Source organism: Moschus berezovskii, chromosome 22, assembly GCF_049115385.1.
Source record: "Moschus berezovskii isolate FMDL1 chromosome 22, NW_MosBer_1.0, whole genome shotgun sequence".
Classification (NCBI taxonomy): Eukaryota; Metazoa; Chordata; class Mammalia; order Artiodactyla; family Moschidae; genus Moschus; species Moschus berezovskii.
In genome coordinates, this window is record NC_142481.1 from 26388442 (window position 1) to 26412060 (window position 23619).

General features: G+C 42.4%; 1 protein-coding gene and 1 pseudogene across 1 annotated transcript in view; both read right to left on the minus strand.

The window, feature by feature from the left end:
• Window positions 1-23619, minus strand: part of WWP2 (WW domain containing E3 ubiquitin protein ligase 2) — a 143788-nt gene that overhangs the window by 92428 nt on the left and 27741 nt on the right. The gene's annotated exons all lie outside the window — the stretch shown is intronic.
• Window positions 13422-21912, minus strand: LOC129546948 (large ribosomal subunit protein uL15m pseudogene; annotated as a pseudogene).

A 23619-nucleotide genomic window follows, 5' to 3' on the forward strand; every position in this document is an offset into this window, starting at 1 on the left:
GGAATAGTTTGTGGGTTTTTTTTTATCCAGCATAGTAAAGAACAAAGATCGTAAACTTTAAAAAAAAAAAAAAAACACAAATTTAACATTACCTACACACTTTGAAAAACGAAAAGGAGGAAAATATACAATCAAGCTGCTTAAGGAGTAGCTCTTGACTCTTATTTTGAGAAGCTTGCAAAGCCTCAGATTTGCAAGTGGCTTCAGGTTAATAATTTCCTATTGGGAAGAGTTGTTACATGCAACAAGGATGAGTAATATTTTTCTAAGAGTTACTTTTTCCCTTTCCTGACTTGGACTTTTTAATATGTTTTTTGCATATGGTACCAATAAGTATAGATAAACAGAGCATGGAAGCTACCTTCCTCATTCCCACAGAAGAAGAAAAAAGAAATTACATACACCAGAACTGCCAAACTGTGCCCTTATAATGCAGTTCAGTTAAATCCAGAACCCCTACCTGGACAGTCTCAGCACCGAGTACAAAAGGACTTTCTACTTTAGAATCACCTTCTACCATGACTCTCCCTCCCTCCCCTCACGCCCCCCAAAATGCATGTGCTCATATACACTTCTATCTTATAAAAGGAAAAACATTTTCTCCCCTTTTTCCTCAGAATACAAATGGAAGGATCAGCCTGGAAAGTTGAGAAAACCCAAACAGGACACAAAGTAGGATACTTTTAGGGGAGACCAAGTCCTCTCGGGCCAGGAGTCTCAGAAGAAGCCTGATGAAGATGTGACTAACTTGGCCTTAACAGAGTTGTTCAGTGGAGCAAACAAACCTCCTTCTTCCTGCCTCCTTCTGCCCTTGATCCCACAGGCCCATCAGAAGAAAGTGAAAATAAGCAGGGCATTCATTAACAGGTCAGTGTTCCTTCTGCACATAGCTGTGAAACACTGGTGCACAGAGAAACGGAACTGCAGGAAATTCCAGAAGGGCAGAGAGTAAACAGACTCCTTTCCCTTCCCTGGTTCCCCGTTAACTCAGACACACACAGGCTGGAGACTACTCCAGGTTTAAAGAGAACACCCTTTCACGTTCCCTACTCAGTAAAGGAAGCCAAGGGGCTTCCAGGATTTACTGTTAACGATGTCTCTTTGGCTTCCAACCTCAGTTGGAGCCTAACAAGAAAAAGCCTTTTCTACCAGGCTAGCAGCAGGTCATAAACACTGGAATTCTTGTTGGGGTACCAATGTTGATTGACTCTGCCTCACCCCACCTTCCCGCAGCCCCCGTCACTCATGCCGTCTTCCCAGAGCACAGGGTGTAAGAGCCCTAGAGTGGCCTGGAAGTCTCTTCTGCAGCTAACGCTGGGAATCCATTCTTAATAATCATCTCTAAATTAAAGTCTTGGCTGACAGAGGGTTGCATTAACTCCTCCAGAAATGAGAAGAGCTTCGTAGAACTTTGTTTCACAAAGTGTGTGAACTTTTCTGTTTTTCTTGTGCATTCATTCAACAAGCATTTTCTGGGCATCCACTGTTGACACTGTGCTAGAAGTTGTGTTATCATGAAGAATGGAAATAGACATGGTCTCTGCTTTTAGGAACCTCACCAAGTCAGTGATAAAAACAGAAGTCACTAAATAACCTCACAGAGAAATGTAAAGCTGCAGCTGTGAAACAGATTTCATGCAGGAGACCTTACAGTGCCATGAGCGCTGGATACTTGGCCTGGTCAGAGCATCAGGAAAAGGTTCCTTAGGAAATGACAATTCAGCTGTGATCTGAAGTCTCAGGGAGACAGTGAGCAGGTTTGGGGGTGGGTGTGAAGCAGGCTGGATGGGCACGTCCACAGGCAGGGATTGCATCTGGGAAACTGAACAGAGATGAGTGTGTGTGGGTGGAATGGGATGTGATCTGAATGGGGCAGGAGAGCCAGGTGGTGACCAGATGTGGCAATGGCTTGTGGGCCCCAGTGTTGAAGTCTTTCTCTATCCAAACAGCAGCAGCATGGTACTTAACAGTTTTTAATTAATCACGGTATGACAACATCAGCTTCGTGATTTTAAAAATCATTCCACAGCATGGAAAACAGACTGGAGGGGAGTAACAGTAGATGCAGGAAGAGCAGACAGGAGGCCAGAAAAAAGGACCAGACTGGTAGAGGTGGAGGTTTTACAAGTGGGCAGACTTGCAAAGGTAAAAACCAAGAAAACCAGTAAATAGACCAGCAAAGAAGGCGGACAAGAGGAGTGGATTGTAGCTCAGTTGGTAAAGAAGCTGCCTGCCATGCAGGAGACCCGGGTTCAATTCCTGGTCAGGAAGATCCCCTGGAGGAGGAAATGGCGACCTAGTATTCTTGCCTGGAGAATCCCATGGACAGAGGAGCCTGGCAGGTTACAGTCCAAGGGATTGCAAGAGTTGGACGCGACTTAGTGACAGAGACAGAGACCGCCAAGAGGAGTGGAGGGATCAAAGATGATTCCTGGGTTTCTAACGCACTCAACTGGGCCAATGGGGGATCTATACATTGAAATATGAAACAGGTCCAGGTCCAGGGAAGAGGGGATAAGTTCAGATTTGAACACAGTGAATCTGAGCTGCTTCTGACGGATCCACAAAGAGACGGCAAGACAGCAATCAGGCACTGGGTATAGAGCTCAGAGGGACGGTCTAGGCTGGAGATTCAACCCTATGGGTCACCTGCACAAGGGAGTTATGCATAAAGGTGATAGGAATGTGAAAACAGAAGAAGAGGATGGAATGGTAGGAAACTCAGGTCACAGTCAAACCGACGAAGATGACCTGGCAAAGAAGACAGAGAACAGTCAGAGAAGCAGCAGGGAAGTCAGAAAGGAGTCCTGAGAAGGCAGGAGAGGGTGGGTGCCAAAGCATGGAAGGGGAGTCTGCCCTTCGGATGGGAGGAAGAGGGATAGCTCGCCTACAGCCACAAGAATTGGGAGGAGAGGTTAGGCACACACATCCTCATTTTGGTTCATGACAGATTCATCAATCATGATTGCCCTAATTTTTTGTTTTTTTAGTAGCTTTAAACTCTTTATTTTGTACTGGGGTATAGCTGATTAACATTGTTTTTTTAGATGCAGGGTCCCAGTGTTCTAAAGTCCAAGCCCCTATAGCTACAAATGCTTTTCTCTACTTGAAAAAAAAAAAAAGTACCCGCATAAACACTCCAGAACCAGCTATTCATCAGAGTCATCTATCTAACAAGTATATTATAGACAGAGAGTCTCTCTTGAATCAATAGAGTATCCTCTTAACACAGGAAACGAACAAAATGCCTTATCTGTCTTGGTGAATCTCACTGTTTGTCAAGCTAATGCCTATTTTTAAAGTGATTTAGAGGGAATAAATACAGATCTGGGAAAGGTACGTCTTTAGAATAAACTGTCAGTTTACATGAGTTATTGCTGCCTTGTCACCAGAAGTCCTCTTCCCCAAGCTGGGGAAAGTCCTCATCACCCATTAATTCCTAGGATTCCTAGACCAGGCCTGTCTTAGCAGCTCATCCATTCTCTGTGCCTTCAGGGAACTTGGGCAACCACATCATCCCTCTCCATTGCACAGAATCTAGGCCTTGTGTTTTAAACACAGTAGAAATTGGTTTTCAATGAACAAACCTCCTTTTCAACCACATCTGAACAGCAAAGTGTAGGAGCCCAACTGGAAGAGAACTTCCATGCTTTAGGTTCTGCTTTTAAAAAAATCAGCAGAGTGAGGACTTCTTGGTGGTCCAGTGGCTAAGACTCCACCCTCCCAATGCAGGGGGCCCAGGTTTGATCCCTAGTTAGGGAACTAGATCCCACATGCAGAAACAGAGTTTGCATGCTGCAAGAAAGCCTGAAGATCCTGCATGCTGCAACTGAGACCTGGAGAAGCCAAATAAATGAATAATTTTTTTTTAAATTAGCAGAGAGGAGGAACTGGATGAAGGCAGTCAAAAAGTAACTACCTCGAGTTGTAAGATCAATCAAGACTGCGGGTGCAATGAACAGCATGGTGACTACAGTTGACACTGCTACATGGCCTACTGGAAAGATGCTAAGACAGAGACCAAAACCGCACCATCAGATGCAATGTTTCAGGGCTGTTTTGTTGGGATTTTTTTTTTTCTGGTGAGGAGAAGGAAACAACTCACATCTAGGCAACAGTCTTGTTTTCCTATCACCCATTCCAGGTTCTCTGCAAGGCTACCATTTCATGCCTGAAACAGCAGTCAATTCAGAAGCGGATTGTAATGATCAGAGACAGCATGTGCCCTCTAGAAGACAGCTCAGCACCACTGTGTGACAGGCTTCAAAGGGCTGGCGGAAGTTTCTAGAACTGCGTGCACAGTACAAACTAGCAACCTGGTTTAAAACAAAAGTCTCCCAAATCTTCCTTGAGTGACTTAACCTCTGGACATGAGCAACGTCCAATGTGACAGCCATAAGCCGCAGGTGGTCACTGAGCACTGGAAATGTGGCCGGTCCAGACTGAGGCGTGCTGGGGCTATAAACAACACACTGGGTTTCACATATCAAAATGGTAACACTTGGGATATATGGGACTGAAGAAAACAGTCAGCTGCTCAGTCATGTCTGACCCTTTGCAACCCCATGGACTGCAGATCACCAGATTCCTATGTCCATGGAATTCTCCAGGCAAGAACACTGGCGTGGGTTGCCATTTCCTTCTCCTGGGCTGAAGAAAACAGATCATTAAAACCGATTTGACCCTCTTGTTTCTGTTTTTACTCTCTTTAATGTGGCTACTAGAAAACTTTAGGTTATGTATGTGGCTCCCTTCTCATTTCTAATGGACAGTGCTGCTCAGGTGCCCCCTTCCTGCCATTTTTTGGGCCATAATCATGAATGGCTCTCTCACTGCCCCGGCCCAGCCGGCATTCTCTGTCTGACCTGACTGAACCAAGTTTGTTCCTGCCGCAAAGCTCCGTTCAGCCTGGAAGTCTTTTCTACTATTGGCTTGGACAATCACTTCTCAGCCTTCTCCAGTCCTGGTGTCGTCTCCCCCGGGAAGCCTTCCTCAACAGCCCCTGCCCCAGGCTGGGTTAAGTACCCTGTGCTTTTCCTCCATCAGATCTGTCACCACCACAACAGTCTGCGCTGGTTACCTGTCCAGTCTGTCCACTCTCCTTTCTATATCCTAAATTCCAAGATGTCTGCCTTAGTTCACTGCTGCATCTCCAGCATCCAAGCTGGTGCTCAAAGGGACTTACTGTGCAAACGCTGATAAATAAAGAAGAGGGACTTCCCTGGTGACCCAGTGGTTAAGACTCCGTGTCTCCCAATGCAGAAGGCATGGGTTCAACCCCTGGATGGGGAACTAGGATCCCTCGTGCCACATGGTATGGGCAAAAAATAAATAAATAGAAAGAAGAAGGAAATTTCCCTGTCCCACAAAACTGATCCAACACTGACAAATTCACAAGTCTAAGGAGGGGAAAAAAAAAGAAGAAAGGGAAAAACTATCTGACCACATACTATGGATTAAAATACAAAAGTTCTCAATATATCTCAAGAAAAAGAAAAAAGGGGACCGCCTTGGTAGGCATTCATGCTTTGAGGGGTGGAATCACTCTTTGCTTAAATATACATTCCCATCAGGCTGACTGCCCTCCAAAGCCGATAAGTTTACAGAACGCTCTGGAGGCGGCCTGAAACCCCAGGCTACACTGGGACAGCCATGTACCGCAGGAAAGCCTTTCCTGACAGAAAAAGCTTTTCTTCTTTTCTGAAGTGAGGCTCCACAAGGCAGCCTCTCAGCCAGTGGCACAGAAAGCGGGTCTGTTCTCACATGCATTGCTGGGGTCTGTGTGTTTACTCTTTGAGACTACTGCCTAAAAGGGCCTTTTCTTTCAACCAGCTCTCCACTGACACCGAAACCACGGACAGGCCCAGCGGTAACTCTGAGAAGCTGGAAGGGGGACAGGGGGCAGGGGACGGGGGGTCTGGAGGAGGGGGAGGGGGTGGCTTCTGGCTTCTTCGGGAATTCCTTGAGGTTCTGGCTCGGGCGTATCTGTCCTGAGGTGCACGATGATGGAAAGCAACACACAGGGAGCTTTTCAGAGACTGTTACAGACAGGTTTAAATCCTAGTGCCTGGCAGCTGGTGCCAATCAAGGAAAACAGTAGTCACCAATGTAACTGCGACTGGAAGGAGGCAAAAATGAAGCAAAGGCTTTTGCATTTGGAGCCTGGGGATGGACTCTGACCAATGTCTCCTGAGAGAGGGCACCCAGCACCACCCTGGTCCCACCTCTGCTTCAGCCACGACACAGGCCACAAAACCTAAATCACACAAAGAGATGTTCATCCTCACTAATCTAATTGTGTGCCTATTATATATATATAATATACTAATACTAAATATTATCAAGTTACATTATATTGTATTATATTAGTATCTTCTTTGTGCTTTAGTCACAGGGCTAGGGGATATACAAGAGTTAATAAAAACCAGACTTCTCTGGTGGTCCAGTGGTTAAGACTCCATACTTCCACTGCAGGGGACGTGGGTTCATACCCTGGGGAAGCTCTGCAAGTCGCAAAGTGTGGTCAAAAATAAAATAAACAAACATGTTATATCAGGTAATCACTAAGATTTAAAAAAAAAAAAAACAGTTAATAAAAACCAAACAATGACTGCCCTCATGGAGCTAACATTCCAGTTATAGAGGACAATAAGTAAGATAAATGAGTAAAATATATATTATATGGCATGTGCGTGCTCAGACACTCAGTCATGTCCAGCTCTTGCGACCCCATGAACTTTAGCCTGCCAGGATCCTCTGTCCATGGGATTTTCCAGGCAAGAATACTAGAATGGGTTGCCATTTCCTCCTCCAGAAGATCTTCCTGACCCAGGGATTGAACCCATGTCTCCTACATTGGCAGGCTGAACCCATGTCTCCTACATTGCCAGGCGGATTCTTTACCACTGAGCCACCTGGGAAGTCCAGGAAAGCAGATAGCTCAGCTTTTACCACGTTAATTTGAGGATACTGATTAGACAGCTGGAAACACAGGGCTGCCCAGGGAAAGGCAAACGGTACCAGTCATAGGTGTGCAGACAAAATTTATAGTCATGAGGCCAGATAAGATCATGAAAGGAAGAAGTATAAATTAACAAGTGGATGTAAGACTAGATCACTTGGAGTATCCCAATGTTTTCAGACTGGAAAGGAGGAAACTAGCCAAGGAGACTGGAAAAGAGTTACCGGGGAGATAGAGAACACTGTCCAGGCATGGTGTCCTGAAAACCAAGTGACAAGAGTAGGTCATACTTTGCTTGCTGCTCGTAAAACCAAAGTTACTCCATTTTAAGATAAGGTTGTTTTTAAGCAAAGATTCCTAAAATTGTTTTTGAAAAAGTAAATAAATAAAAAGAGTAGGTCAAGGAGAAGCGATGGATTCCAACTCAAGAAATGAGAACTGAACCACACAGAGGTGACTGCAGATTTGGTACAATATTTGCAGCAGGGTAGCCAGGAGTAAAAGCCTGCCTGAGAGCTCCTCAAGAAGGAAATGAGAGGAGAAAAGAAGAGAGACGCAAATTAAAATAACAAAGAGAAATCACTTGTTGTAGCCGAACAGACTGGCAGAGGTTGAAAGACTGGCAATGCCCATCGCCACTGGGGGTGAGGGAAACAAGCACACGTGCACAGGCAGCAGGCGTACAAACGGGTCCAGTCTTTGCAGCAGACCCAGGCCATGGGCATCATGAAACCTGCAACTCGCCTGCCTTTTGACCCAGTGATGAATGCCTAGGAATTCACTACCGAAGAAAAAGGACAGGAAAACAAAGGTATCTTTACAAGAACTTACTGAAAAGTCATGCTTATAGTAAGTAGTAAAGACAGAGAAACGGCCGACAATAAGAGATCTGTTAAACTGTGGTACATTCATAGCAAAAAAATGCTATTGGAGCCATTAAAAGGATCTAGTTTCAATGAAGTAGAAACACTGGGTAGAAAAAGGCAAGTTACAAGGCAATATGTATAGTCAGTTCCCAGTTTGGGAAAAAAGTTATATATTCACACAAACATACATACATACATGATTGACATATCCAAAAAAGCTCAGTGGATATATAACAAAATATTAACCAGGTTAGCTCTGAATAAAAAATGTCCATGTACCTTGTCAATTTTGCTGTGAACCTAAAATTGCTCTAAAAAATTGTCTTTAAAATGATACTCCAAAGAAGACATACAGATGGCTAAGAAACACATGAAAAGATGCTCAACATCACTCATTATCAGAAAAATGCAAATCAAAACCACAATGAGGTACCATCACATGCTGGTCAGAATGGCTGCTATCAAAAAGTCTACAAACAATAAATGCTGGAGAGGGTGTGGAGAAAAGGGAACCCTCTTACACTGTTGGTGGGAATGCAAACTAGTACAGCCACTATGGAGAACAGTGTGGAGATTCCCTAAAAAACTGGAAATAGAACTGCCATATGACCCAGCAATCCCACTGGGCATACACACTGAAGAAACCAGAATTAAAAGAGACACATGTACCCCAATGTTCATTGCAGCACTTTTTTATAATAGCCAGAACACGGAAGCAACTTAGATGTTCATCAGCAGATGAATGGATAAGAAAGGTGTGGTCCATATACACAATGGAATATTACTCAGCCGTTTGAATCAGTTCTAATGAGGCGGATGAAACTGCAGTCTATTATACAGAGTGAAGTAAGTCAGAAAGAAAAACACCAATACAGAATACTAACGCATATATATGGAGAAGGCAATGGCACCCCACTCCAGTACTCTTGCCTGGAAAATCCCATGGACGGAGGAGCCTGGTAGGCTGCAGTCCATGGGGTCGCAAAGAGTCGGACACAACTGAGCGACTTCACTTTCACTTTTCCCTTTCATGCATTGGAGAAGGAAATGGCAACCCACTCCAGTGTTCTTGCCTGGAGAATCCCAGGGACGGGGGAGCCTGGTGGGCTGCCGTCTATGGAGTCACACAGTCAGACACGACTGAAGCGACTTAGCAGCAGCAGCAGCAACGCATATATATGGAATTTAGAAAGATGGTAACGATGACCCTGTATGCGAGACAGCAAAAGAGACACAGAACAGGCTTTTGGACTCTGTGGGAGAAGGCGAGGGTGGAATAGCATTGAAATATGTATATGTGAAAACTAGATCGCCAGTCCAGGTTCGATGCATGAGATAGGGTGCTCAGGGCTGGTGCACTGGGATGACCCTGAGGGATGGGATGGGGGGAGAGGTGGGTGGGGGATTCAGGATGTGGAACACATGTACACCCATGGCTGATTCATCTCAATGTATGGCAAAAACCACTACAATACTGTAAAGTAATTAGCCTCCAATTAAAATAAATTTAAAAAATAAAATAATACAAACAAACTTTCTTACAAAACAGACTCACAGACTTTGAGAATGAACTTATAGTTGCTAGGGAGAAGGATCTGGGAAAGGGACAGTTAAGAGAGTTTGGGATGGACATGCACACACTGCTATATTTAAAATAGATAACCAATAAGAATCTACCGTATAGCACATGGAACTCTGCTCAATATTATGTGGCAGCCTGAATAGGAGGAGAGTTGGGGGAGAATGGATACATGTTCACGTATGGCCGAGTTCCTTCACTGTTCCCTGAAATTATCACAACACTATTTGTTAACGGGCTATAAAAAAAAAAAGTCTAAAAAACACAAACATCCATTGGAGTTCATAATAACAGAGCATGATTTGCTAGCTTTGTAGGGAAAAAATAAAATTTCCAGTGATTTTTAACCTTCTCCTTCGTTGTAAGGCTTCCCTGGTGGCTCAGATGGTAATGTTCCTGTCTGCAATGCAGCAGACCCAGATTTGATCCCTGGGTCGGTCAAGATCCCCTGGAAAAGGAAATGGCAACCCACTCTGGTATTCTTGCCTGGAGTATTCCATGGACAGAGGAGCCTTGCAGGCTACAGTCCATGGGGTCACAGAGTCGGACACGACTGAGAAACTGACATTTTCACTTTCTTTGGAAGGCAGTAATTAACAGAGGTTGCAGACAAAGACTCAGGGACCAAAAGGCCTAGGTTAAATCCCAGCTCTGCCACCACCTCCTATGTGATCTTGGGCAAGCTACATAATACCTGCCTATATCTACCTATCATCTAAGGAGATGGCAGTACAACCTACCTGAAAGGTATACAGGAGGATTACATGGAAAGAATATATATATAATATTATATTATATTATGCTATAGCATAGTATAGTATGTTGTATATGTAATCTTAAGAATTCAGAACAAAACCTGGTACATACTTAGCACTCACAAAGTTTTTGCCTTTTTTTTCAATAAGCATGAAAAAAAAATGCCCCCATTCACACATACAACCAATTGTGGATCAAAAATATTCAGGGAACGACTTCCTTGGTAGTCTACCGGCTAAGACTCTGCACTCCCAATGCAGGGGGCCTGGGTCCGATCCCTGGTCAGGGAACTAGATCCCACATACAGTAACTAAGAGTTCACATGCCACAGTGAAGATCGAAGATCCTGCAAGCTGCAACTAAGACCCAGCACAGCCAGATTAAATAAATAATTAATTTTTAAATAAATATTCAGGGAAAAGAAATTTCAGAAGGTTCCCAGAAGTTAACCTTGAACTTGCTGTGCTCCAGCAACTGTTTACAAAGCACTTAGGTTGTATTAGGCCTTCCCTGGTGGTTCAGACGGTGAAGTATCTGCCTGCAATGTGGAAGACCCAGGTTCGATCGCTGGGTCGGGAAGATCCCCTGGAGAAGGAAATGGCAACCTACTCCAGTACTCTTGCCTAGAAAATTCCATGGATGGAGGAGCCTGGTAGGCTACAGTCCATGGGGTCGCAAAGAGTCAGACACAACTGAGCAACTTCATTTTCTCTTTCTTTAGGTTGTATTAGGTGTTATAAGTAATCGATGATTTAAAGTATACGGGAATATGTGCACAGGTTATATGCAAATACTATGTCATTTTATAGAAGAGATTTGAGCATCTGCAGATTGTGGTATTGGGGGAAGGGAGTCTCACAGATACCGAGGGATGATTATAATATTTTCAATTTTGGGAGCAAGACTGAATTTCTCAGAACTCTTCTGTGAGCATTCCATAAGACTGAAATAACTAGGTCTTAGTGGGTTGCCAGGATCATAAAAGTAACTACTTGGCTATGCCAGGACTGGTTTGGCCATTTCTCCCATCAGGCCTAATCAAGGCACTGGAGTTTATAGCTATGTTCTAAATAACAGTTCCCTACCAGTTTACAGGACTGTCACATCCTTCCTTTCACTTTCGTCTCTTACCCACCTCCTCCTCGTCTGAAGAAATTGTGAATAATTTCTCAAACTTAAAACTGTTTTTAACTGAAGAGCAATTTTTAAAAATTTTCTCTCTTCTCTGACTCAGGTTCCAAGGATCAGTGATTTTATTTATCTTTCAGTTGAAAAACTGGAAAAACAGTGTGTTTACTTTAAAACAAATGCAAGCACTGTCTGTCAGGCCTCCTCCTTGAGATGCCCACCCACCAGAACACTTTATCCTCATAGAAGAGGGAGGGAGGCAGTGCAGCCCAAGTGACTGGCCTATCTGTTCTCGGAACATAAAGTGCAGTAACAGCCCTCTGCTTAAAAGATTTTTAAATAAATAGGGAGCTGTTTGCTTTTTCTCTCTCTCATTTTTTTTTTTTTTTAATCTGGGAGACACACATGGGGAAAGAAAACAGACACATATTGAAAAGGAAGAGGATAAGCAAGGAGCTTTTCACAGGCACTTCATTTGTCACAGAGGTCTGGGTTCAACAATTCTCAAACCACCTCGTATGTATATAGAACTGAGGAAGTGAGTAAACATATGGATGACGGTGAGAGCCAGGGTTCTCTACAGAAAGGAGGAAAGTTAGAAAGAACCCTGTGAGGTTGAATTACCAACTGCAGCATGAATTCATCATGTAGAATACTGGGTTGGCCAAAAAGTTCATTTGGGTTTTTCCATAAGACGTTACAGTGAAACCTGAAAGAACCTTCTGGCCAATCTAAAATACAGGCACAGAAATAGGTGTGTGTGTGTATGTGTGTGTGTACATAAAGTCTTTCAGGAAAACTGAAGGCTCAAAAGCCAAGAATATTTTGAAGAAAAAGGGCAGTGAGACGAATTATGTCCAGGGATTTCCCTAGTGGTCCACTGGTTAAGAATCTGCCTTGCTTGCAATGCAGGAGACATGGATTTTGATCCCTGGTGGGGAAACTAAGATCCCACGTGCCGCAGAGCAACTAAACCCATGCACCACAACTAGAGAGTCCATGTGCTGCAACCAAAGATCCCACATGACGCAACGAAGACCCAATGCAGCCAAAAAAATAAATAAAAAGAAGAGAGATGTCCAACCTGAGACTGACACTCCCTCCAGTGAAGAGTTTAACACTGTGTAAAACCCAGGAGGAAAAAGTACAACCAGATCCTCAGCCTACACCATGCATCAAAGTAAACTCCAGATTGGTTAAAGAGTGAAACATCTTAAAAACTAAGTAAAGAAAACCATCACAAGTGTTGCATAAGGAAGGTATCTAATTGCACTCCTTCCCATGTGGTACCTCAGTGGTTCTCAGACTTGAGCAGGCCTCAGAATCCTCTGGAACATTTGTTAAAACACAGATCACTGGGCCTTGACTGCAGCGTTTCTGATTCTGTAGGACTGGGATAAAGCCTAAGAATTTACGTTTCTAATACGTTTCCAGGTGATCTGGAGACCACACTTTGAAACCGCAGGGCTAGCTGATGGTCCCAACGCCATTTGTCCACCTTTCTTCACTAGTTTTATTTATTTATGTTTGGCTGTGTCATGTGGCATGTGGGATCTTAGTTTCCCCACCAGGGATAGAACCTGCACCCCCTGCATTAGAAGCATGTAGTCTCTAACCACTGGACTGCCAGGAAAGTCCTTTACTGATTTTAAACGCCACTTTTATCACACAGTAAATCCTATGTATATTAGATGATGTTTGGGAAAAAAAACATGATGGGGACTTACCAAAAGGATACAGGAGCAAGCTTAAAGAGGTACCCACTGGCCAAACCAAGGATGACTTGAGCACCAAAATAATAAATTACAACACATGAATAAAAGAAGAATCCATGAGATAATAATGCATACCTACATAATAATCCATGAGACTGATAATACAAATCTACATAAAGGAAAAGGAAAAGCTCTTCCTTACAGCAGTATACCAAATACTAAATGTAGAAGGAATGACTAAATTGGAAAAAAAAAAAAGTTCTGCAACCATCACAGTATTAACTGATTCAGACAAAATCATTCACGAATGCAAAAACTAGTTGGTGAAGACACCATGAGGAACCCATATTTACATGGTGTCAAAGTACTGTATCTCCCCAGAAATAACTTTACAGTTATAAGGAGAAAAACAGGGCTTCCCTGGTGGTCCAGTGGTAGAGAATCTACCTGCCAAAGCAAGGGACACGAGTTGCATCCCTGGTCTGGGATGATTTCACATGCTCAGAGCAACTAAGCCCACGCACCACAATTACTGAAACCCATACACACTAGAGTTTGTGTTTCACAACAAGAGAAGCCACCACAATGAGAAGGCAGAGTACCACAACTAGAAAGCAACCCTCGCTCTCTGCAACTAGAGGAAGCCTGTGCACAGCGACGAAGACCCAACACAGCCAAAAACAAAATACTTTTCTTAAAGATTTAAATAAATAAAGAGAAAATAGTCATTTTACAGTGGAGAACCTAGCACACATCACCTTAGACTGACGGACAAAGTTCACGTCATCAATAATGCAACAAGCTGAGTCGGGTGCCATCTGGTCTGACACGATAACAAGGATGCAACATCACTTTCAGTGCTCCTACCAAAAATGTGTACTCTGAATCCAAACTGAGGGGATTCCACAAAAAGATGGCCTGAACGCTTCAAAGAGGACACTGCTCTCAAAGACAAAAGCAGGCTAAGGAAGGGACGCCAGATTTAAGGATAACCAGATCCAATGCATGATCTTGCACGGGGTCCTGGGTGGGGTGGTGGACAGGGGAAGAAAGCACTTGAAGTTCATTTTTGCAACAACTGGAAAATGTGAATTATACAACAATACTGTAAAAATGTCAGATTTCTTGATTTGGTTAATTTCCTCCAGGGGATCTTCCCAACCCAGGAATCAAACCCAAGTCTCCTGCACTGCAGGCAGATTCTTAACCAACTGAGTCACCAGGGAAGCCCAAGAATACTGGAGTGGGTAGCCTACCCGTTTCTCCAGGGGATCTTCCCAACCCAGAAATCAAACCAGGGTCTCCTGCATTGCAGGCGGATTCTTTACCAGCTGAGCAACCAGGGAACCCCCTCTTAGAAAACACACACTTATATATTCAGGGATAAAAAAATATAAGGTTTATAATTTGAAATGATTCAACAAATCACTACACACGTAGATACAGATATACAGATGATGTTTAAGGCAAACCCATCAAAATATTAGCACATGGATGAAGAGTCTAGGAAATTCTTTGTCCAAGTCTTGTAACACTTCTCTGAATCTGAAATTACTTTAAAACAAAGAAGTTTGGGTGTTGTTTGTTTGTTTGCTTGTTTTTTTAATCTACTTCAAGCCAGTTTCCCTCCTTGAAAGTGGGACAATCTGGTAGTGCCAAGTTCTGCAATGTTGATGAGGCCAGGTGCCAGAGAGGTGAGCTACAAGAGAAAAGTGGGTCTCAGATCCTACCTGCTACCAAACTAGAAAGAAATGACGATCACCCAGTGGGCGGGTACAGATGACACACATGCAGATGGTCACTGAAGTTGGGCGGGTAGGGATTATGTTTGAAAATACCCCGAACCGAAAGGGTTTTAAAAATCAATATTCAACCTCAAAAGCTGGCTTCCGCACAGAGATGACTAGAACCGTCCTTAAGGGCCAGACCAGGACTTTTGGTCAAGTCCTCTATGTGCAGCCACAGCCAGGTCAATGTCCCCGCTGAGTTGGCCCAGGCTGACCATTACGTAACTGCCGGACTTGAGTAAAACCCTCCACTGTAGCACTGCTGGCCAGCAGGGACACAGGAAACATGAGCTGGGTCTCCCAGTCTACCTCCAAGTCCACCCAGGGGAAAATAAGGGAGAGAATGAAAGGGTGAATTATGTCCCATGGAGCAGAAAAACACCAGGTGAGGCAAGCGCCACCCTCATGCCCTTTCCCAGGAAAAGTGGTTCCAGGAAGACCCAGCCACAGTGAGAGGAGGCTTAACTCACCTACTGGGAGCCACTCCCCTACGAAAGCTTACATGCCACTCTGGAAGCACTTCTGGCCCAGCAGCTCCCAGAGGAGAACAGATGCCAAGACCACAGTGCTGAAACGTCCTGTGTTCATTCAGCATTCACACTTGCAAAGACTGCATTTGTCCACTCTTTGCATTCTCTCCTGGAACAACCTCAGGGCCGCCTCCCATTTAGGCAAGGAGGTCTCAGCAGACTGGGTCTCTGCCTGTCCATCTTTGGGATGTGAACTTTCTAATCTTTGGGAAGGAAAGTATCAGAGGAGACAGAATAATATTAATAACTACCATTGCTTCTACTAATATAGTACCAACATGTGTCGGGTACTGTTGTTAGCTCATTGAACCTCAAAACAATATTTGACAGTCAAGGAAACAGAAGCATGGAGAAGTGAAGTGACTGTCTGATGCACAAAGCTGGGCAATCAGGAGTCAAGCCCAGGGAGTCTGACTCCAGAGTCTACACATTCTCTTTTATTTTTTTAATTTTTTTAAATAAAATAAACAGGAATCATTTTAATTCTACTGTAGAACAATTATCATGAATTATTCAAGATTTAATTGCATCAGGATAAATTAAGCTTCCACGTGGTTTAAATACAACAGATCTTTGCAAAGCTAAAAAGGCTTACTGACTGCTGAACCTTTTACATTAACAGTTTAATTTTCACGTTACCAACTGTTCATATAGCTTATATAACCATTGACTGTTTTCTTCAAAATCATTTAAAATGACTGCAAAACAAAGGTTTCCAAAGTCTAGGAAATAAGTAAAATTATATCAATTGGAACATTTACTTTCTTCAAAGAAAAAAAAAAATGTAATGGCTTGATCATTTTTGACAGCTTTGCCAGGGTTGAGAAAAATGAATTCACTTGGAATTTTCATTTCAATCTTGCCAGCAAATACTGCAATACTTAAAAACTATTCACCAGCCTTACACTCACATCCAACATTTTCATCAGTCTGGGTTGAAGGCTTGCTGTCTCGACTCTGGTAAGAGGTTCCTCAGGGCCAACCAAGAGGCACACCAGCTCATCAGCAACCCTTGGACCCCGACCAAGCGGACAACAAAAAAAGCCCAGCCCATCTGCATTCATTCTGATTTGCAACAATAAGACAAGATCTGAATGGGATGATTGAAAACTCAAGGGGAAATGGTCTAAGCCGCCCACTCCCTTGGGCAGCGTGCCAGCGAGCTCGTGTTACTGAGACACACACAGATCCACATCTTCCACCCAGTCCTTGCTTACTGTATTTTTAATTTTGATTTAAAAAAAAAAAAAAAGATGTGATTACATAGAAAACATCATCTTCCACAGAAACCCAAACTGAGTCAATGCAATGGGAAACACGTGTCACCACCCCTTCCAGTGCCCTCCTACCACTGGCTCCCCTAGACAGAGCTCAGGAGCTGTAGTACTCAAGCAACTTCTCATCTATAGGCTTCAGAATCTTCTTCTCTGCCATGTTCACCACCCATCTGGGAGCCAGACCAAAGAAAATCTGCCGTGGATCCTTCCGAGTACTGAGCATTTTGAAGAGTTCGTCTTTAGTGATGTGGGGTAAGATATAGCCATACTTCTTGGCGAGCTCCAGTCTGGCTTCGGGAAGTCTGGCAGGATCCACCAGGTAGCCTCGATTTTTCGCATCAGCGTAGTAGGGCACTAGTGCCTCAGGTGGGAGCATCCGCTTGGGAATGGGTTGTCCACGGAGAAAGAATGGGATGGGTTTGCACAGAATTTCCAGGCTTCGCGGGTCGTAGAAGGCAGTCGTGACGACACCCCCATTCTTCTCGATGGCGGCAATGGCCAGCTCAGAAGCCAGCTGAACTTCGATGTTAACTTTTGCCTTAAAGGTGTCAGCGCCCTTCTCTACCAGCTGGACTCCATAGTCCCTTTTAGATGGCTGGATGGTAACACCTCGCCCGTTGACCAGCTGGGTTAAGTCAATAGGTTGTGTGGGATCAACACGGCCCAGGTCAATCAGGTACTGCAGCCTGTTGAGACTCAAAGGCTGATACTGGCGTCTGAAGGAAGCTGTGTCCTTCATTAAACCCGTATTTTGGGATTCGAAGATAAAATGGAGTCTGTCCCCCTTCAAAGCCCAGCCAGGGCCAGGTTCCTCTCTGCCGTTCTCCCTTGTGGCCCCTGCCACACCTCCTACCTCTTCTCTGACCTCTTTGTCTTCTTTCCGGTTTCCTGGAGCCCGGGTTCGGCTTCAGGTTAGCCAGGCTCACACGAGGCAGGGCCTGAAGCAGGTCCAGGGCCCAGGGCCCTGCTGTGCCCCGCACCAGGCCAGCCATGACCCGCTTGCAAGAGACACCCCAGAGTCTACACATGCTTAACCACTTCTCTCTACACAACAGATCTGCAATCACCAGAAGCAGCCTTGCTCTGCACAGAAGGCATTATGAACAGGGCCAGAGTATTATCTGTTATCAGCTATGCTGTTGCCAGGTTAGGTTTGTTTTTCTAAGAAAAAGCAGCCCGGTGCCCAAATTTTTCCAACAGATTCAGATCTGACGTGCCTCACAACTCAACCTAGCCACACGCTCAAAGTGCTAAGGCTGGTGTCAGCAAGGGCAGCGGGAGCTGCAGCCACTGCCGGAAGCAACACAGCTCCTGGGAGCCACAGAAAACATCCTCCTGAATCACTCTGGGCTCAAACAGAAAGTCGCAATAGCAATTACAAAAAAAGGAGCAGACCGGCAAAACAAAGGGGATGGCAAACAGTTCACCAGTAGATAGTCTCCACTAAAGCTAAACATACACCCACCCTATGAACGAAGTCCACAAGATAGAGACAGACAGGTAGACAGATTTAACAGAAGTGTGTTCCTGTGCCCTCCAAAACACATGTATAAGAATGTCCACAGCAGGGGACTTCCCGAGTGGTCCAGTGGCTAAGACTCCACACTCCCAATGCAGTGGGCTCAGGTTCAATTCCTGGTCAGAGAACTAGATCTCACATGCCACAACGAAGACTGAAGAGTCCTCATGCTCCAACTAAGACCACGCACAGCTAAATAAATAAAATAAAAAAAAAAAGAATGTTCACAGCAGTATTGCTCATGATGGCTAAAAACTGGTAGTAACTCAAATGTCTACCAACAGGAGACAAGACAAACTGTAGTATATTCATACAGTAGGATACCACACCCCAGCAAAGAAAAAAAAACAAAACAACTCTTCATTTCACACAAAAGCACAGATGCATTTCACAGATATAATGAAGAGTCAGGCACAAGAAAACACACTAGCTGATTTCAGTGATACCAAAATTCAAAAACAGGCAAAACGAATCAATAATGATAAAATTCAGAATAGTGGTTATCTCAGGGCAGGGCAAGGAAGGGACATGGGGAGACTCCTAGAGTCCTAGGAAGGTTCTCTCTCTTGATCTGAGGGGTTATTACACAGATGTGGACATATGTAAATACTCACTGAGCTGTCTCGCTTAAGATTTGTGTGCTTTTAAAAGAAAAAAAACAACTTGAATACCAAGGGGGAAAGAAAATCAAAAGCACGATTAAAGCAAGAATGTTTTCATTATTAAGTAAGACAGGACAAAAGTAAAGGCATTAAGCTTTCAACTCGAACAGCTATAAATGATTGACTGAATAAATAAGGCAAATCTAGGATGGGGGAGGCTGGTGGGCTTCCGTCTATGGGGTCACACAGAGTCGGACACAATTGAAGCAACTTAGCAGCAGCAGCAGAGCAAAGGTTAACATTGGAAAAAGTTAACATTAAAAATGGAAATTAACATTAGAAAATACAATATAATTGATAAGTCCAAATACAATAGCTGTCCTGTGAAAAAATAAATCAAAAGCCAAAAATTAAAACAAAAATGTTTACACCAGGCAAGTGAAAAAAAATTGGGAAAAAATACACAAATATCATAGCTCAGTTGGTAAAGAATCCGCCTGCAATGCAGGAGACCCCAGTTCAATTCCTGGGTCAGGAAGATCCCCCAGAAAAAGGATAGGCAACCCACTCCAGTATTCTTGGGCTTCCTTTGTGACTCAGATGGTAAAGAATCCACCTGTAATATGGGAGACCTGGGTTCAATCCCTGAGTTGGAAGATCCCCTGGAGAACCAGTCCAGTATTCTGGCCTGGAGAATTCTATGGACTATATAGTCCACATGGAGTCACACAGAGTCAGACACAACTGAGCAACTTTCACTTTCACACAAATATCAACATTTTTAAGTGAGAAAAATTAGAAACATTTTTAAAAATGAGAATGCTATCTAAAATCTTTACATTAATAATTTGAATATCTCATGAAATGGTTTTCTCAGAAAATATGAATTAACAAAATTGACACAAGATAAATCAGAAAAGCTAAGCAAACCAATCATTATGGGGGGAAAAGACTGAAAAAGTCATCAAAGAATTATTTCAGAGAAAGCTGCCAGACCTAGTTGGTTTTATGGGTGAGCTCTTTCCTGCACTCATGGAACAGATAATTCCCATGTTATAGAGTCTATTCCCAAAGTTGGAAAGCACTTCAATTTACTTTATAAAATTAGCCTAGCCTCAATTCCAAAGCTGACAAAAATAGTACAAAACTACAAACAAATGTCACTCATGAATATAGATGCTGCTGCTGCTGCTGCTGCTAAGTCACTTCAGTCCTGTCCGACTGTGTGTGACCCCACAGACGGAAGCCCACCAGGCTCCCCTGTCCCTGGGATTCTCCAGGCAAGAACACTAGAGTAGGTTGCCATTTCCTTCTCCAATGCGTGAAAGTGAAAAGTGAAAGTGAAGTTGCTCAGTCGTGTCCAACTCTTAGCGACCCCGCGGACTGCAGCCTACCAGGCTCCTCCATCCATGGGATTTTCTAGGCAAGAGTACTGGAGTGGCTTGCCATTGCCTTCTCCGCAATATAGATGGAAAACTCCCAAATAAAATATGAACAAGCAATTCTAACAAAATTTTCAAGGAATAATCTACCAGAAGCAATTAGGTATATTCTAGAAATTCTAAGGTTGTTACTACATGGAAATTAATATAATACATCGAAAGGAGAAAAAGCATGTAATTATCCTAATGGCCGCTTAAAAACTATTTGCTAAAAATTCAAACCCCATCTAGATATTTTTTAAAAGACAACAATGATTAATAAACCAAGAAGACAGGTTACCAACTAATCCTCAACCTCATACCTGAAGAAGTCACTATAAGCTTGATTATTAGACAGGAAAGGATACCTATTCCATCGCCACTAAAACAGGAAGTTGTGTGCAAAGCAACTGATGAGAAAAAGATGTATAATTAACTCCTAAGAGGAGCAAAATTATTGATTTTAGAAACCATATGAACATCTACCAAAGGACTTCCCTCGTGGCCCAGTGGTTAAGACTTTGCCTTCCAATGCAGTGGGTGTGGGTTGATCCCTGGTCAGGGAGCTAAGATACCTTGTGATTCATGGCCAAAAAAACCAAAACATGAAAAACAAGTAATATCGTAACAAATTCAGTAAAGACTTTATTGGAAAAAAAAATGTCCACGTTAAAAAAAAAATGTCTAACAAAAAAATCCAAAAGAAACTGTTGAAAATCTATACTAAGAAGTCAACAACTGACTGACTATAAAAAATACAGACACTAATAGTCATATACCAATAATAAACATTAAGTCAAAAGACACAACAGGGAATTATCCCACTGAAAATAATATCAAAGCTTCTTCAAAAATTAAAAGAATCTATCTGAAGATAATTTCAAAATGACTTGAGTGAATTTAAAGACACTCCATGTTCCTGTGTAGGAAGAATCAGTATGAAAATTCTCCATAAAGGAAACTTTACATACGACAGGATTCCAACAAAATCTCAAGGGATTTGGGATAGGAGAAAAGAAAGAGGGGAGAACCCAATAAAATAAAGTTCATGTGATGGTATCATCCATGCAAAGAAAAAATCAGGAAGATTTTGAAAAGAAGAGAAACTTGAACTGTCAGTCATAATAGCTAAGACAAAGTGATTTTAAAAGGCCAATTAAAAAAACAAACAAGGACTTTCCTGGTGGTCCAGTGGCCAAGACTCCAAGCTCCCAATGCAGGGGACTCGGGTTTGATCTCTGGTCAGAGAACTAGATCCCACATGTCACAACTAAAAGATTCCATGCACTGCCACTAAGATCAGAACAAATACATAAATAGATATTTTAGAAACTAAACAACAAATGAAATATAAAGTCCCCACACAGGTCCAGATATACATATGTTTTTAACATATGCTTAAGGTAGCAACTCAAGTCACTGGGGATATAGATTCAATAAGCAGTGCTAAAGTAATCAGTTAAATATCTGGAAAAATTAAATTAGATCCTTATCAAGAGGGAGGGGATATATGTATACAAGTGGCGGATTCATATTGTTGTACAGCAGAAACTAACACAACATTGTAAAGCAATTACATTCCAGTTTTTTCTTAAATAGAATAAAAAATAAATGATATCCCTACTCACAGTGAACACAAAAATAAATTCATTTGGGTGGAGAATTAAGTTAAAAAAACAAAATCACAGTAAACTAGAGGATAATAGAGGTAATCATTTACCTGTTCTCAGAATGAGGGAAAGCCTTTCAAAACATAAAAGAAAAGGCTGAAAACATAAAAGGTGAAAGATTTGACTACAAAATGATTAAAACATCTGTATGGAAAAAAATTTTTAAAGAAGATTGCAAAATTAAAATGCAAATGAAAAACTGGGAAAACAAAAATTATAAGACAAAGAATAACAGCCTTAATATATAAAGAGCTCTTTCAAAATCAAGAGAGAAAATTCAGTATAAATAAATTTAAAATGCAGTATAAATAAAGTAAATGCAGTATAAGTAAATTTTAGTACAAAAATGAGCAAAGGACATTAATAAGGCAACAAACACACTTTTAAAAAACATTCTGTCTCCTGGAGTAAATCACAGCCTTAAAAAAAGTGGAGTGGAGGTAGAGGGACTTCAAAAACATAACAGCCAAAAGGAGTGAGGGGACCTTGCCCAAACCCAGTTCAGGGAAACCAGCTGTAAAACAATACCTTGAGATAAATGGTGAAATCAAATATGAACTGGGTATTAGTTGATAATGAGGAATTCATGTAAATATTGCCAGATGTGACAATGGGACTTTTGTAAAAAGAAAAAAAGTAATTATGTTTTTTTTAAAAAAAGTCCTTTTTTAATGAGATGCATGCTGAAGCATCTAGGATAAAAGCTTGAAACATCTGTAATGTACTTTAAAATACTGAAGCCAAGGCTAATTCGGTGGTCCAGTGTGTAAGACTCCACCTTGTAATGGAGGGGACGTCAGTTCAAACCCTGGTCCAGGAAGATCCCATGTGCCAAGGAGCAACTAAACCTGCATTCCACATCTGCTGAAGCCACAAGAGAAGCCACTGCAATGAGAGTAGCTGCAGCTGGAGAGTAGCTGTTGCTCTTCACAACGAGAGCCCCCTGCACAGCAACGAAGACCGAACACAGCCAAAAATAAATAATAAATAAAATTATTTTTAAAGTACTAATAACAAAATAAATAAATAATAAAATATTGCAGCCAGAAATAAATAGATGAAGCAAATCTGGCATAATGTTAATTATCAAATATACACATACACATATTTTTTCTTGTTACAAACAAATCCAATAAATGCCAAAGTAAGAAACCAGCCACATCGGCAACAACTGATGGCAGGATAAATGGGGAGAACTTCTCTGGAGAGTAATCTTGCAATATGTGTCCAAAGCCTTGAAAAATGTTTAAACCCAGCAAGTCAGTGTTCATCAATTTAACACAAATTTTCAACAACTGGTACAAAACTCTGTAAACTCCTAAAAGTACCATCACAGCATTATCTGTGACTGTGAAAATTATCTGTGACCACTGAAAATTACTCAAGTGTTCAACCTTAAATTTTCACACAGTCATCTGACAGACGACTACCAAACAGACATCAAAAATTGACTTTTGAAGAACAATTAAATTTATGTTGATATATTTTATGGTACAGCAGTGACAGAAAACAGTATGGTAGTTCCTAAAAAAATTAAGAGAATTACCACATGATCCTGCTATTCCACTTCTGAATTTATTCCTAAAAGAATTGAAAGCATGGACTTGAAGAGAGATTTGCACACCCATGTTCACAACAGCATTGTTCACTACAGGAAAAAAAGGAGCAGTTCAAGTGCCCTTTAATGGATGGATGGATCAATAAAATGTGGTGTATCCATACAGTGGAATATTATTCAACATTAAAAAGGTGATTCCAGGGAAATACCTGGTGGTCCAGTGGTTAGGACTCTGAGCTTTCCCTGCTGA